Source organism: Canis lupus, chromosome 3 (genome assembly GCF_011100685.1).
Source record: "Canis lupus familiaris isolate Mischka breed German Shepherd chromosome 3, alternate assembly UU_Cfam_GSD_1.0, whole genome shotgun sequence".
Classification (NCBI taxonomy): domain Eukaryota; kingdom Metazoa; phylum Chordata; class Mammalia; order Carnivora; family Canidae; genus Canis; species Canis lupus.
The window spans coordinates 17,841,801-17,858,758 of record NC_049224.1 but is presented as its reverse complement, the minus strand read 5'-3'; the positions used below and the strand labels follow the sequence as shown (position 1 = coordinate 17,858,758).

Genomic DNA, 16,958 nt, shown 5'->3' with positions numbered 1-16,958 from the left:
AATGGGGTTTTACCTCTCATTTGAGTAAAGACTTTTGGAAAATGAGGTGAGTGACCATGTAGAATTCCAGGCAGAAGGACTGGCCAGGGCATAAGCCCTAAGGCAGAGAGCCCGTGTGGAATATAAAAGGAAAGGAAGAGCAAGGATCAAGGGAAGTGTGGCCAGACAGCTCTGTTGGGTGGGTGCGTGGGGGATGAAGTCACCATGATGAGAGAGGAGATCCAGAGAGTCTGGAGGGAGCCTCATACGCCACCGTAACAATTTTGGCTTTCACCATGAATTAAATGGGGATCCATTAATTGAGTTTGAGCAGAGAAGTGATTTGAGCTCACTTTTGAGATCACTCAGAGTGAAGTGAGTGAAGTGAGATCACTGGCTGTCATGTTGGGGGTAGCTTACTAGAGGGCAAGGCTAGAATCAGGAAACATTTGGGAGGTCAGCACAGAAATTTACCAAGGGGGTCCCAGCAACTTAGGTAGACTAGGGCAGTCAGTAGTAGTGAAGAGGATGAGAAGCAGTTGCAATCTGGATATATTCTGAAGGCAGAGCCAGGTAAGCTTCCTAATAAATTAGATGTGAGATGTAAAAGAATTCGAGGATGTGTCTCCGGATTGAACAAATGAAGGACAGAGGTGGCATTAACTGAGGTGGCATCCTGTATGTCACCTAGCACTGTACCACTTTCAAAAGCCAGTCAGTATGAACTGAAACAAATTGAGGCATGAGTATGCATTGGTTAAGTGTAGCCTCCAGAGGTTGACTGCCTAGGTTCTAATCTTAACTCACCACCTCGTAGCTGTGTGGCTTTGAGTAGGTTGCTTAACTTCTCTGTGTCGCAAATTTGTTCTGTGAAATGGGGATGACAATAGTACCTACTTTGTAGAGTTGATAAGACTTAGTGAATTCATACATGAAAGCATTTAAAAAACAAATTGGAATGTATGTGTTAGCTAAGAGTCCTATTTAAATGCTAGATATGAAGACGTTGCAACTCTTTTTCCCATTTCTTGCCATAATGAGTCACTCGGTGACTTTTAGTTAGGAAGTTGTAAACCTTTCTGGGAACTTCAGAATAAAGGTTAAGTATGATTTTCATTTGCCTGTTTGTCAGATGAGTGTTAAAGGAACAAAAGAAATAATACTTGGACCTGCCAGAGGAAATGCACACATATTCAGATATTAACATTGAAGGCAGTTTTTCTCAGATTTATGCTTCAGCCTGTAATTACGTTAGAATAAAGAGGGGAAATGTTCAAAAAAGAGACCTTAGATATCGTCTAGTTTAACCCAGTCTTTCTTCATTCCACATTGTTATGTAATCCAGACACAGTGTCCTGGTGTCGCCTGCTCAGGAGCAACTAGACCTCTGATATTGACAGAAGATCAACTCCAGCCCCTTTTATAAATATGGAGGAAGAAACTCAGCATCTATCTCAGTATTTTCAGTAATCCTTGAGGGGCTTTTTTACATTTCTCTTCCTTCTTTTCCAGTTTGCTGTTCTCTCTTGAGATCTCAGGCTCCGCCCATCTCCGATGTCTTTTTCCCCATCCTGTTCCTAGCATTGGACACAGCCTGGATTACTCCCCATTTCACAAAGCATCATTCATACAAGGTCAGGAGCACAAAGACTTTATTGGAATTGGAATTCGTGTTAACAATAAAGGGTTACAGTACAGGAAACAACTTCAAAATCATTACTGTCACTCTTCTAAAAACTAGCAGTTAATTCCCACTATGGAGAGAGAATTTCTGTGTCTCCTGAGCATATTGCTTCTAGTTATATTTTTGAGGTCACAGTTCTCTTCTCTCCCAAGTCACCCCTGTCTCCAAGCCTCGTATTCTTCTTCTATCTTGCAAAACAGTTTAAATTGGAACTAAACTTTTGCCTTGTAAACTATGTCTCTCAGTGTTTCCCCTTCCATAGCGAGTATTATATTGGTATATTGGTAAACACAGGAGACATTTATTCCAACCCCATCAGTTGTGTCACCCAACCACCCTAGAAAGCAAAACCTGGGATTTATTCATTCAATGACATTAATTGAGCTCCTGTGTCAGGTACTGGGCAGGGCCTTGGCCAGGTAACAACAAGCAAATGAGGTAGTGACTCTGTACTCACCGAATTATGGTCAACTGGCATAGGTAGATGATATTTAAAAAAAAATGTACACTGCAAATTATAAAGAGTATCAAGAGAAAAAGTACTGTGAGGGTTTCTAGCAGACTGAGCTCATCTGGTGCAGGTGGATTAAAGAAGGCTTCCTGGAACTGAGATGAGATCTGAAAGATAAGGAATAAAGGGTGCAAACCTGGAAGGCTGAGAGCAAAATGAGCTACTAAAAGGCAAGTGTGGCTTAGGCAGGAGAGCGAGACAGAAGGTGGACTCTGCAGGGTCTCAGGTAATACTGACTGTAACGTGGTCGATATCAAGGGGAACCACCTGTCAGTAAGCCACTCTGGCTGCTCCAGGAGAGAATGGACTAGAAGGAGCAGACGTAGAAACCGGAGGCCAGTGGGAGGCTGTTGGAGAAGTCCAAGCAGGAATTTATGGTGGAATAGTCTAGAATGCCAGCAGTGCACCTGGCAGATAGGGTGTGTGTCAAATTGTTTTCTCTCTCTGTGCACTGAATTACACCCCAAGGGACTTGTGCCACGTCACATCCTTCAAATAAAGAGAAACAAAGATATGCTGTTTCAGGGCTGCTCAGCCTCAGCCCTGTGAACATTTTGGATGGGATAATTCTTTGTTATAGAGGCTGTGCTGTGTTGTAGGATGGCCAGCAGCCTCCCTGACTTCTACTCACTAGGTGCCCATAGCACCTCTGCCTCTCCCCGGGTTATGACCACCCAAACTGTATCCAGACATTGCCAAATATCACCTGGAGTTTGGCAGGGGTAGGGGAGATGCAAAATCACCCCTGTTGAAAACTGGTCTGTATGAAACACAGATATTAATTTGTTTGAAAATGTCTGAGGAATGTTCAAAATTTCCAGGCTGGCTTCTCTGAAAATAATTGAGATGGAAAGCAGAGCAAAACTGAATGTTTTGGGAAGCATTCTACAATGAAATTTCAGGTTGTGTGGATAATAAAGAAAAAAGGAAACTGATTTGGAAAAGGTTTTGTCCATGATCACATTTTATATGTCATTATTTTATAAAAGATTTTATTTATTTATTCATAGAGACACCCAGAGAGAGGCAGAGACACAGGCAGAGGGAGAAGCAGGCTCCATGCAGAGATCCAGGGTTTCCAGGATCACGCCCTGGGCTGCAGGCGGTGCTAAACTGCTGCGCCACCCGGGCTGCCCTATGTCATTATTTTAAACTAAGTTTTCTAAAAGCCTTCTATCATAATAGGAAAGAAAAATACAAGAAAATCCCTTGAAGTTTTTTTGTTTTTTTTTTACTTTTAAATAATCTCTTCACCTAATGTGGGGCTCAAGCCCATGACCCCGAGGTCCAGAGTACTGTGCTCTACCTACTGAGCCAGCCAGGTGCCCCCCAGAAAACCTTTTTTGACAACCTTATAAAAAAGATATTTCTCAAGATTTTCTTCTTTTAACTCTGACATACATAATCTCCCAGAACAACTGAGATATGCTCCTGATTATTTATATAACATTTCCTTAAGAGGAAGCAGGCAGATTGCAAACTAATACTGACAATAATTTAGAAGCATTTTGGCTGATGATTATTTTTCCTCTTCTTGAACATAGGGCCTGGATTATTTTATTTTATCTTATTTTTTTTTTAAATTACTTATCAGGGGGAAGGTACCAAATTACTTTATTTGAAGGAAGGGAAATGAAAAAACTTCAGTTGACATTTTGGTACAGGGTCTGAATATTTTAGATTCACACAAAAAATAATTCCTGTTTAAAGCTATTAGAGATTCCACTAAACACTTTATAATTGAGGACTGGCAAAATATTATTTTGAGTAAATTACCAACTAGAAATCTCTAAATTTGGGGCACTAGCCTGGCTTAGTCAGTGGAGCGTGTGACTATTGGTTCTGGAGTTGTGGGCTCCGGCCCCACAATGAGTATAGACATTACTTAAAAATAAAGTCTTAAAAAAAAAAATCTCTAAATTTAACTAGCTGTTGGCAATGACAGTGGACCAAAAAAAAAAAAAAAAAAAAAAAAAAAAAATCTAGCGCTAAATTAGTTTAAGTAATTCATGACTTGCTTTAAAGAAGGTAAAATCAGATTAAGGATTTTAATGTCATGGGTCTGATTGGGAGTGGATCTTTTTGTAGTACATCAGGCTTTCCCTTGTCCCTGCGCCCGCCTCCTAAAGCCCTCCCTGCTTCTCTAAGTTCGTATAATCATAAACTGTCTTTTTGGCAGACTCCTCTCAAAAGCTTCATGGCAAGAATTCTCTTGGATTTTGTTTGTCCTTTCCCTTTTATAGATCTGTTCAATTGAATGATCTGTGCTTCAGTTTCCAAATCATTATTGGCAGAAAACTGGAGTTTAGAAAGATTTATTGTTTTTAATTTAAAGCATTGCATTCTGAATGTAGACTACGAAATATATCTTTGCTAGGACCATTTCTTCTCTTTCTTTTTTTTTTTTTTTTTTTTTTTGCTAGGCCCATTTCTTAAACTCCAAACACTTCAGCACCATCACACAGTCCAGGAGCTCTTAATATTGTTTCCAACTTTTCCTGCAGGATATTTTTTCTTTCAGAGAAATGTTTACTTGCAAGACCAGCAGGAGCTTGTAAGTATCTGAGCTAACAAACACTGTGGGATCACACTAGAATTCCCTTTAGGCACTTTCACATTTTAAAATCTTGAAAGATTTTGATCTTTCCTTCACACAATTGATCACTGAAGCAAAACTCTGAAACATAATCATCAGATCATCAGAACATTTTGCACCGTGTGTTTTGCACGTCAGCCTAGCAAAAGCACACAACTTTCTCCAGAGGCCGATAGGCCCCGATGGAGCCTACGTGTCACAGCAGACGGAGCACGTGTGCTCAATGTGGCTTTTTCTCTAACATATACAATCTGTGTCTCACAGACCGCAGTTCCTGCCTACAATCTGGACAATCCAGTTCTTCCTTTGCAGTGATTTACATTAAGAGAAAACAGTACCCCTGCTGTGTCATTTTCCATTTCATATGCACTATGTCTTAGAGAAACAATATACATAACAGTCAATGGGTGGCAAATACTGTCTCCGAATGGAATTTTTGGATTAGAAGGAGACTTAGAAAACTAGCTCATGCCCAGATATTCATCAAAAGAGAGGCAAAATATTGCAGTGCATAGAAAAAACCTGTCTTCTAGTCCTGTGGAAACTGTGTGTGTGTGTGTGTGTGTGTGTGTGTGTAAGTTGTTTAGCTTTTCTGACCCTGTTAGCTCTTTTGTGAATAACATCATATTCATACACTTCAAGATGTCTTTGAGTTGACGATGCACCATTATTTTAGGTATCATTAAGGAAGAAAAATATGATAGGTGGGGGAATGGGTGAAATAGGTGATGAGGATTAAGGAGTGCACTTGTCATGATAGGCACTGGGTGATAAAAATAAGAACTAGGGGAACCCTGAGTAGCTCAGTGGTTTAGCGCCTGCCTTCAGCTCAGGGCATGATCCTGGAGACCGGGGATCAAATCCCATACTGGGCTCCCTGCATGGAGCCTGCTTCTCCCTCTGCCTGTGTCTCTGCCTCTCTCTCTGTCTTTCATGAATAAATAAATAAAATAATTTTAAAATAATAAAAAATAAAATAACTAAAAAAATAGGTGTAGACATCTAGGTCAATGGACAAGATTAAGAGTTCAGAAATAGACCCACATTCAAAACATTAATTGATTTTTTTTGTTTGTTTGTTTACAAAGACAGTAAGGTAATTCAATACTGGATAGTTTTTTTTTTTAATAAATGGTCATGGAATATGCAGATATTTACATGGAAAAAATAAATGTGACCCTTAAATAAAAAAAAATGATGCCAATTAAAGTATGACATAATTCATTTTATTACTTAGAATTATTGCTTACTTTTGATATTTGTGTTTTTTTTTAATTAGCCTTTTTTTAAAAAATTAAGTAAGCTCTACCCCTAACATGGGACTTGAACTCATGACTTCGAGATCTACTTTTGATGTTTTTTTATTAAATATTTTATTTATTTATTGATGAGAGACACAGAGAGAGAGAGACAGAGACATAGGCAGAGAGAGAAGTAGGCTCCCGACAGGGAACCTGATGCAGGACTCGATCCTAGGACCCTGGGATCGTGACCTGAGCCAAAGGCAGACAGATTCTCAACCACTGAGCCATCCAGGCATCCCTATGTTTGATATTTGAAAGAGTTCTTTTAGACTTAGATATAGATATAAATTTTTGTGGTACGTAACTCTTTAATTTTTTTTTTCTTTTTAATTTTAGAGAGACAAAGAGCAATGTGGGGAGGTCAGGGGCAGAGGGAGAGGGAGAGAGAAACTCAGACTCTGTGCTGAGCATGGAGGAGCTCTACAAGGGGCTGGATCTTAGGACCCTGAGATCATGACCTGAGCTGAAAACAGGAGTTGGTTGCTTAACTGACTGCACCACCCAGGTGCACCAGTACTTTACTCTTGTATATAAAAAAAGAAAAGTAGAAACCAAATAATCAGTTAAGGTATTCTGAAATTTTCCTTGGAGTCCAGCTCTTCAGATTTACTTTTGAGTCACATTTATCAATGCCTATGGATATTGGTTGTTAATGCAGCATTTTCTAAAAGACAGCTTTACTATGGTTATTATACATTCTCCGCTCCCACCCCCCAAGCTTCTAACCCTATTTATAAGTTTTGAAGCTGTTGCTTTTTTCATCTTATCCAAAGGTGTTATCAGAAGGCTTCTGGACAAGAGCTACAACTCAACTGGTCCTAAAATGACGTGTGCTTAGAGTTTTTGTGCTGCCACCAGAAATAACTACAGGTTTGTGCATAGTCAGTGGCAAGTGCATCATGATCCCTGCTTAGCCAACAAAGATAGGAAGATACTAACCAGTTTCAGAGATATTAAAATGTGAAGTAAGAGTGTGTTTTTTAGAATCCAAGTATTGATTCAAAAAACCAAAAGAGGTCATTGTGACTTTGTAGAATGAGTTAGTATATTTTAAACATCATGCCTGTGTAGTACTTTTTAATTTAGGTATTCCCATGTTCAATGGAATAACAAGAGAGGAGAGTATTGCCATGGAGACTATTATTCCTGCTAGGTTTTAGAAGGAAAATGTAAGACTCAGAGGTCAAGCAGCTCCCTAAGGGGTGTTATTTTTAGGGATCAAAGTGGTCACCTTTCCCCCCTACTATGTCTTAGGTCCCCGCTAGAATCTCTGAAATTCAAAGTATTTAAATTCTTTTAGGGAAGTTGCTTGTTAAAAGCACAATCTAGAAACGGGGATGTGATAATCTATTATTAGTCAATAACACCTTGGCTTCAAGTTGTTTATCAGAATAATTTTGGAATCGACAGCCTAGTTAGAAACTAATCTATAGGCAGGTAGTAAGAAGAGCATAGTCACAAAGTAATAAACACGTACAAGGTGGCAGAGTATGGCATAAAATAAATATATCGATGCTGTACACGTTAACAGGATCACAGCCGACCTACCCACAGCAAATGACCATGTTAACTGACCGTAAAGATCTTGAGATGGACAGCTGATTCTAGAAATGCTCTACGTATCTATCAAGTCTTGTCTTCAGGGTGTTTAAAAAAATGATGATGTTCTTCAAAATGGGCTGTTGTAGCCTGGTGGAAAACGAATAGACAATTTGCTGAGTGATTTTTGAGAACTTCCTACACCTGTTTTATCCCTCACCTTCCTCTTCCATAATGGGGGTGGTAACCATGCTCACGTGTAAACAGGAGCATCCCTTTCACTTTGTTCTCTACAGGCTACCGTCATGGTCACTGAATGCATTGCTGCCATTTCTGGCCTCACATGACATAACAACATTCAGTGGAAGAAGATACAATGTTTTTTCCTTCTGTTTTCCTTTAAGGGAGAGGAAATATTTCCTGGTTGCCTTGTGGTTCATTGGCTAGACTTCATTCACATGATCTTTTTTAACCCGTCTCTGGCAAGTGGAGAGGGTTTACTGTGATCGCCTTACTGACTAGGATTCACTCCTTCGTCACCTGCGAGGGATGGATGCCCTAAGCAAGTGGGAATTCGGTCAACAATGAAGTAGGTGGGAGTGGCTGTAAACTGGCCCACCTAACAGTTCTGTTCTGCTATTCCTTAGGATTACTGGAAAACTAAGTGATAGAACCTTTTTCTTTCTTTTTTTTTTTTTTTTTGGTAATGAAAGAACTTCTGTGAAGTACTTAGTAATAAGGATGGCATTGGCAAATAAATCTCTGATACCTGCTGGGTGCAGTACTTTGTCCTATACATGTAGAGCTGTCAATATACAGTATTCATCACAAAAGCTTCATGAGGTATTTGTGTAATTGTGATCTCCTTTTTACATATGTGGAAACGGCACAGAGTGGTTAAGTAACGTGCCTAAGATTTTGCAGCTTGTAGGTGGCTACGCAGTGTGGTCCTGGAGCACATGGGCTTAACCATACTCCTGGTAAATAGTAAGTGTTCAACCTCTGTTACCTCCTACTATCATTGTGTTGACCTACATTCCTTAAGCAGCCTTTACAGATTTTTGTCTTCTTATTCTGGTCTTTGAAGAGAAGGAAAGATACATTTAAAAAATGTATAGGAAGGGGTTTGAATAAAAATGGAATAGAAGCGTTTTTCAAATTTATGTCATAGCCTGTTAGTGGGTTATAAAATCTATTTAATGAGTCACAATCAGCATTTAAAGGGATAAAATACAATGCAATAGGATAAAATAAAACATTGGAATCAGATAAAAAAATACCAGCTGTACCCCTTATAATGACTCTTGTTTCCCTTTCAATTACATGTTTATTTTAGGTATTTGTTCTAGGTTGTCAAGTAAATTTTTTTTTTTTTTAATTTTAGGTCGTGGTCAGAAAAAGCTAGAAAAATCTACTGTAAAGTCTTGCTACTCAAAGAGTGAACAAACAGCATCACAACACCTGGGAGCCAATTCAAAATGTAAACTCAGACTCCACCCCAGGACCTGCTGTTTGGGAATCTGCATTGTAACAAGATACCTAGGTTTTTCTTCTATGCTCCTTGAAAGTAAAGAAGCCCTGTTCCAATACTGGCTGTTCTCTGCCTAATTACATGTGCCCTCAGGTGTGAGGAGAGGAGAATTGAATGTAGTTTGAAAAAGATGCTCAAGTGATCTGCTCCTCAAGTTCCTTTTTTTTTTTTTTTTTTTTAAGATTTTATTTATTTATTCATAGAGACACAGAGGGATGGAGAAGCAGACTCCATGCAGGGAGCCTGATGTGGGACCCCATCCTGGGACTCCAGGATCACGCCCTGGACCGAAGGTGGCGCTAAACCGCTGAGCCACCCAGGCTGCCTTCCTCAGGTTCCTTTAAGTTGACTTCTCTATGGAATAACTCAGAGAAATAGCTCACTGACTTTCTTTTTTCTTTCCTTTTTTTGGACTGAACGTTGATTTTTTTTCTAATTAGCTGATTTTACACACACATACTGTATATACACACATTTCTAGTTTCTCTTGAAAAAACTGGAAAATCTGACAACACAAAGCTAATTTTCTCCAAGGCAGCAGTCAGCTGGAGCTGAGTACTGTCGGTACACTTTGGACAGAGCACTAATCCCCAATCTGCTCCACTCCCCAGGCACACAGCCTGCTCCTATGTAGTACCTGCGTGGTCCCTGAAAGCATTCACTTTTATGATCCCTGCCCTGCTCTATATTATCCTGATTTAAAATTTTTCTTCAGAGAGCTTAATCTGTGATCATTAGATCTTCTTTGGACTTACCTACTGAGAATGATTAAAAAAAGATTAGGCTCTGCACCAGCAACATAATTTATCAAAAGTATATTATCTCAATTATAACAAAAATATATGGCTTTGGACCTCCTGTTGCTTGTCTTCTGTGGTTTTTAGATTTCTTCTTCTATTCTGCTTCTAAGAAAGACAACACAAGACAGAGCTAACCAAGGCTTCTCTGTCTTAGCTCATCCATACTTCATGGCTGAATGGATGGTGTAAGGATAGGAAGCTGACCAGAGACACTTTCTTTAGAAGCTTCATTAATTATGATCATCCTCTCAGTTGGTACCTCATAGGTAGCCCTTCTTTTTGTATGGTAGTTCTTTGCTTTCACGAGGATGAAGCCTTAATCATAAAAAGATTAAGTACTGGTTACACCCACAGGCTGCCATAGTGAAATACTGTAGACTAAGAGGCTTGAAAGATAGATATTTATTTTCTCACAAATCTGGAGGTTGGCAAGTCCAAGATCAGGATGCCAATGTGGTTGGGCTCTGGTGAGAGCTCTCTTTCTGGCTTCCAGATGGCCACCTTTTTGCCGTTTCCTCACGTGGCAGAGAGAGAGAGAGAGAGAGACAGAAGGAGAAATCTGTCATCGGCTTCTTCTAAGGCCATAGTCCTACCAGATTAGGGCATCACCATTTTGACTTCATGTACCCTAAATTCACTTTTAAAGATCTTGTCTTCAGATAGTTACGTTGGGCATTAGGGCTTCACCATATGAATTAGAGGGGGGCCAGATTCAGTTTATAGCAGTGCCCACATGTTAATCATTACCCAAGCATTTTTTGAGCATCTGCTCTGTACTCAGGCTGGACCAGGCATTGTGATGGTTGGAAGTGTGGTGGGATGGGATGAAATACTCACTGAGGAGGCAATCATAAACTAGAACAAATGCTGTGAGGTAGAATAAATGCTGTAGGAACTTCAGAGTGGCAGGGATCAATGAAGATTGAAATGGTCCAAAAGCCTTATGGAAGAGTTGAGGCTTAAGCTAGGATTTTAGAACTGGTGAAAGGAAGTAAGAAATGACAGGATAAGAACCCAGACCAGGAGGGTAGTAATGGGAATGGAGGAAAAGGGCCAGGTACCAGAGAGGTCTTACAGAAAGCACTGAAAAAACTTGCTAACTGACTGGCATAGAGAGGACTTCATAACCGAGACATGGAGAGAAAGGGTGAGGAGAGTGGTTCTTTTAACATAGATCAGAAATTCCAAGGGTGAAAGAACGTATGGGGGTGGTGTTAGGTACATGGGGAAAGATAAATTCTTTTAGAAATAACAGTTTTTAGAAACTGGAGAATTTGCTAAATAAAATATCTGTGTTATCATTGAGAATAAGGGCAAGGAGATGAGAAAAAGTAGGACTGGAGATAATAGGTATTTGAATCATTATCATAGGGTTGATAATTGAGGCTAAGGAAATGAAACATCTCTTTGAGAAAGTATTTAAAGAGATTGTAGAGAGATGTATGGAAAGAAAAGAGTGAATAATTGTCATGACTCCTAAGGATCTAGCAACAGCACATGGCGTGGTGGTGTATGACTATTGAAAATTTAATGGATTTAGTTCTGATTTTCTCAGGGTATACACAGCACTTAGTGTTTTGTAAAATGAACATTTGTTGGTCAGTTTGGTGACTGAATGGATGAATGTTAGAAGTTTAAAGTCCAAAGTGCCTGTTGTTCATCAGAGATGTTTTCAGGTTGAGCAGCTTTCCCACTTCCATTTAACTGATTGTTTTGACCATTAATTATTACTTACACACTGAAGAGTTGATGAGGTAAAATGTTTCTCCCATCACATGAAGGGGTTAATCAGCTCAGTTTTCAGAGGAGTCATCTGACTGTCATACTCGTCCAGGTACATTCACTAAGGCATTCCCAGTGGGCGGGGATCCTGGAAAATTATTATGCTGTGACCTAGTTTTCCCTTTGGAACCAGGTCCTCTCTCCTGGGCCTGTCTCAGCCTTCCCTTGGCAGTTCTGCGCTCATTGACCTTTCTCGTTGCACCAGCAGCTGCTGCTGATGGTCCAGTCTGCTTCTGGGAAGACAAGGTGTAGTTAGTGGTCTGCCTTTGAATTTCCTACTCCTCCGTTGGAGCTCAGAGCTGCTCACAACTGAACCCAATATTTTAGATCCTCCAACCTCTTCTCATCTCCTAGCAGTATTTGCCATTCTAGTGTCTAGTTCTTCTGGAGTCCTGGTGTGGATAAATGAATTTTATGCTACCTTGTGGCTTTCTGATGACAAAGCCTTGATTCAGATAAGGGGTTAATTAATAATATTTGTAGTGTTATAATAAAATTCTAGGACTTTAAATCCAGACAATCTTGGATGTGAATCATTAGGCTTTCATCTTGACAGGTGTGTGATTTGAGATGGCTGCTCAACCCTTCTTGAAAACAGTTTCCCCAGCTAAAACATAAGTGTAACCACTGTCTTTGAAATTGGCTATAAGGATAAACAAGGCAGATGTACATCAAGAGACCTCGCCCAGTACCTGGCGTATTGTAGGGGCTTCGTAGGGCAGTATTTTATATGACAGGCCAAAGCAAAATACACGTGTGTCATTTCTCTACTTCACAAATCACTCCACGTGGACTTATGAGGAAGAGGGTTAAGGCATACAGACATACAGTCTTTCCCCTAATTTAGCAATATATACTCCAAGCTCTACCTGGTCAGAGCTTTTCGATTTCTATGATGTTATTTTGTTAGCTAGTGCTTCAACGTACTGAGGAATAGTACCTTAGAGAACCAAACAAGTTAATAGATTTTCCTTAAATTGGAGCAATTTTCTTCTCCTTTATTGAATCAAGAAAGCTAACTGTCAAAGAAGCATAGAATGGTGTAGATAATACCCTAAGGTAACAAAACTCTATTATGTTGTATTCCATTAGAACTGAGCTGAGGGTATTTGGGAAGGAAATTTCACTGTGTAATAAGAGGGGATTGTAGCCCGAACTTTATACTGTTTTTCTCCAGGGTTTTCTATTGTGTACTTTAGTAGCGTTATCCCAAATAGAGATATCCCAGGTTCACTTTTTACTCTTGAGAGAATCTAGTGTTAACATAAATTGGAGATTATCTTTGAAGTAAACAACATTAAGGTGAACAGAGAAATATTCAACTTCCTTTCAAAGGAACATTTCTACTTGCCTATCATCTTCCTCCCTCTGTTTATGTAAGCCAGAATCACTGGTATCTTTCCCACAAAAGCAGGCAGGTGACTTTGCAGCTGTTCCTGAATAACAGCCAGATCTTTTCAGAAGTCTTACTCTCTTCTGACTCGTAAACCAACTGAGGCTCAACTACTCTATGAATTAATTTTTGTTGTCGTGAGTTTTAGAAAACCAAATACATTCCTTATTTACTAGTCCTGTCCTGAAATGTTTTGGATCTGTATCTTAGCATTAGGAGTATATGCTGAAATTGCTCAGTGCTATAGGTAAAAATACATATCTTCATGTTAGAATTGGGAAGAGTCTAATTACCTTAAACAAGAAAGAGACTTTTGTCTAAATAACCAAACCAATCCCAAATTGTATGTAGGCACACCTCATTTTATTGCACTGTGCTTTATTGCACTTTGTGAATACTTTGTTTTTTTGCAGATTGAAGGCTGGTGGCAAGCTTGTGTGGAGCAAATCTTTGGGGGCCTTTTTTCCAATAGCATTTGCTTATTACTCTGTGTCCCTGTGTCACATTTTGGTAAGTCTCCCAATATTTGAAACTTTTTCATTATTTATTGTATTTGTTATGGTGATCTCTGATCAGTGACTTTCGATGTTGCTATTAAAATTGTTTTGGGACAGTGTGAACCACACCCTTGGAAGACCGTGAACATAAGTGACAAATGTGTGTGTCTCCTGATGGGTTATACCCCATCTCTCTATCTCTCCTGCCTCCTTCTTCCCTGAGACACAACAATATTGAAATGAGGCCAATTGGGATCCCTGGGTGGCGCAGCGGTTTGGCGCCTGCCTTTGGCCCAGGGCGCGATCCTGGAGATCCGGGATCGAATCCCACATCGGGCTCCTGGTGCATGGAGCCTGCTTCTCCCTCTGCCTGTGTCTCTGCCTCTCTCTCTCTCTCTCTCTCTCTGTGACTATCATAAATAAATAAAAATTAAAAAAAAATTTGAAATGAGGCCAATTAATAACCCTCTGATGGCCTCTTAGTGTTCAAGGGAAAGGAAGAGTCACATGTCTCTCACTTTAAATCAAAAGCTGGAAATAAATAAGCTTAGTGAGAAAGACACGTCAAAAGCTGAGATAGGCCAAAAGATAGGCTGCTTGTGCTAAATAGCCAAGTTATGAATGCAAAGGAAAGGTTCTTAAAGGAAATGAAAAATGCCACTCCAGTGAACAATGTGATTGATAAGAAAGTTAAATAGCCTATTGCTGATATGGAGAAAATTTTAATGGTTGACTATAAGACCAAACTAGCCATGACATTCCCTTAAGTCAAAGCCAAATCCAGAGCAAGGCCCTCTCTCTCTTCAGTTGTATGAAGGCTGAGAAAAGTGAGGACACTGCAGAAGAAAAGTCTGAGGCTAGCAGAGCTTGGTACATGAGATTTAAGGAAATAAGCCATCTCTATAACAATAACAGTGCAAGGTGAAGCAGTGGGTGCCTGATGGAGAAGTGGCAGCAAGTTATTTCGAAGGTTTAGCTAAGATAATTCATGAAAGTGCCTACACTGAGCAACAGATTTTCGGTGTCGATGAAACAGCTTTATACTGGAAGAAGATGCCATCTAGGACTTTCATAGCTGGAGAGGAGAAGTCAATGTCTTGCTTCAAAGCTTCACAGGATAGGCTGACTCTCTCATTAGGGGCTAATACAACTGGTGACTTTAAGTTGACACCAATGCTCACTTACCATTCTGAAAATCCTAGGGCCCCGAGGACTTATGCTAAATCTACTCAGCCCGTGCTCCATAAATGGAGCAACAGAGCCTAGATGACAGCACAATATGTTTACAACATGGTTTGCTGAATATTTTATGCCCACTGTTGACATCTACTGCTCAGAAAAAAAAAAAAAAAAAAAAAGATTCCTTTCAAAATATCACTGCTGTGCTTGCTTCAGCAGCACGTGTACTAAAATTGGGATGATACAGAGAAGATTAGCATGGCCCCTGTGTGAGGATGACACGCAAATTCATGAAGCGTTCCACAAAATATCACTGCTCATTGACAATGTGCCTGGTCACCCAAGAGTTCTGATGAAGATGGACAATGAGAAGAATGTTGTTCTCATGCCTGCTAATATTATATCCACTTTGCAGCCCAGGGACTAAAGAGGAGTTTTGACTTTCAAGTGTGTATATATGTATGTATTTTTTAAAACAGATTTTATTTTTAAATAATCTCTACACCCAACATGGGGCTCGAACTTAACAACCCCAACATCAAGATTCTCTTGCTTGATGATTGAATCAGACACCCCAACTTTCAAGTGTTAATTATTTAAGAAATATATTATGTAAAATCAAAGCTGCCATGGATATAGTGATTCCTCTGATGGATCTGGGCAGTCAGTTGAAAACCTTCTGGAAAGAATTCACCATGTTAGATGCCATTAAGAAAATTTGTGATTCATGAGAAGAGGTAAAAATATCAATATGAAAAGGAGTTTGGAAGAAGTGATTCCAGGCCTCATGGATGACATTGAGGAGTTTAACTTCAGTGGAGGAAGTAAGTGCAGATGTAGTGGAAAGAGCAAGAAAACTAGAATTAGAAGTGGAGCCTAAAGATTGCTAGAACAATCTTGATAATTGGCTCAATTGCTAGAACATCGTGATAAAATTTGAACAGATGAAGAGCTACTTCTTATGGATGAGCAAAGTGGTTTCTAGGGAGGGAATCTACTCCTGGTGAAGATGTTATGAAGACTGTTGAAATGACAATAAGAGATTTAGAATTTTACATAAACTTAGTTAATAAAGCAGCAGCAGGGTTTGAGAGGATTGATTTCAATTTCGATAGTTCTACCATAGGTAAAATGCTATCAAACAGCTTCACATGCTACAAAGAAATCATTCATGAAAGGAAGAGCCAGTTAATGTGGCAAAATTCATTGTTGTCTTATTTTAAGAAATTACCACAAGAAAGGGTTCCTGCCTGGCTGCTCAGTTGGTAGAGCACGTGACTCTTGATCTCAGGGTCATGAGATCCACTTTGGACACAGAGTTTACATAAAACAAAAAAGAAATGACTACAATCACCCCAATCCTCAGCAACCAGCACCCTGATCAGTCAGCAGCCATTAACCCTACACCAGCAAAAAGATTATAAGTTGCTGAAAGCTCTCATGATGGTTAGCCTTTTTTGGCCATAAAGTATTGTTTCATTAAGGTATACACATTGTTGGGACACCTGGGTGGCTCAGTGGTTGAGCGTCTGCCTTTGGCTCAGGGCGTGATCCCGGGATCCTGGGATCGAGTCCCACATCGAGTTCCTTGCATGGAGCCTGCTTCTCCCTCTGCCTGTGTGTGTCTCTGCCTCTCTCTCTCTCTCTCTCTCTGTGTCTCTCATGAATAAAGAAATAAAATCTTTTTAAAAAAAGGTATACACATTGTTGGGGTGCCTGGGTGGCTCAGTCAGTTGTGTCTCTGACTTTGATTTTGGCTCTGGTCATGATCTCAGGGTCATGAGATCGAGCCCCACGTTGGGCTCCGTGCTTGGCATGGAGCCTGCTTAAAATTCTCCCTCCTTCTCCCTCTGCTCCTCCCCTCACTGATGCTTTCTCTCTCTCTCTCTCTCAAATAAATAAATAAATAAACAAATAAATAAATCTTATAAACAAAAAAGGTATACACATTTTTTTAAAGACACAATGCTATTACACACTTAATATAGTACATTATAGTGTAAACATAATTTTTAAATGTTCTGGGATATAAAAACATTTATTTGGGGTTCCCTGGATGGCTCAGTGGTTTAGCACCTGCCTTTGGCCCAGGGTGTGATCCTGGGGTCCCGGGATCGAGTCCCGCGTCAGGCTCCCGGCATGGAGCCTGCTTCTCCCTCTGCC

The 16,958-nt window shown here is 39.9% G+C and overlaps 1 long non-coding RNA gene and 1 other non-coding gene across 2 annotated transcripts in view; both read left to right on the top strand.

Annotated features, from left to right (window-relative positions):
• LOC111095140 overlaps positions 1-16,958 on the top strand; it is a 100,925-nt gene that overhangs the window by 71,165 nt on the left and 12,802 nt on the right. Inside the window, exons 6-9 of the long non-coding RNA XR_005356710.1 lie at positions 1,492-1,613; positions 6,848-6,944; positions 8,998-9,093; positions 13,533-13,629. This is a non-coding gene — a long non-coding RNA (uncharacterized LOC111095140). The remainder of the gene's footprint in view (positions 1-1,491; positions 1,614-6,847; positions 6,945-8,997; positions 9,094-13,532; positions 13,630-16,958) is intronic.
• Positions 14,999-15,105, top strand: LOC119871398. The gene has a single exon (XR_005357495.1). It is a non-coding gene; the product is annotated as a U6 spliceosomal RNA (small nuclear RNA).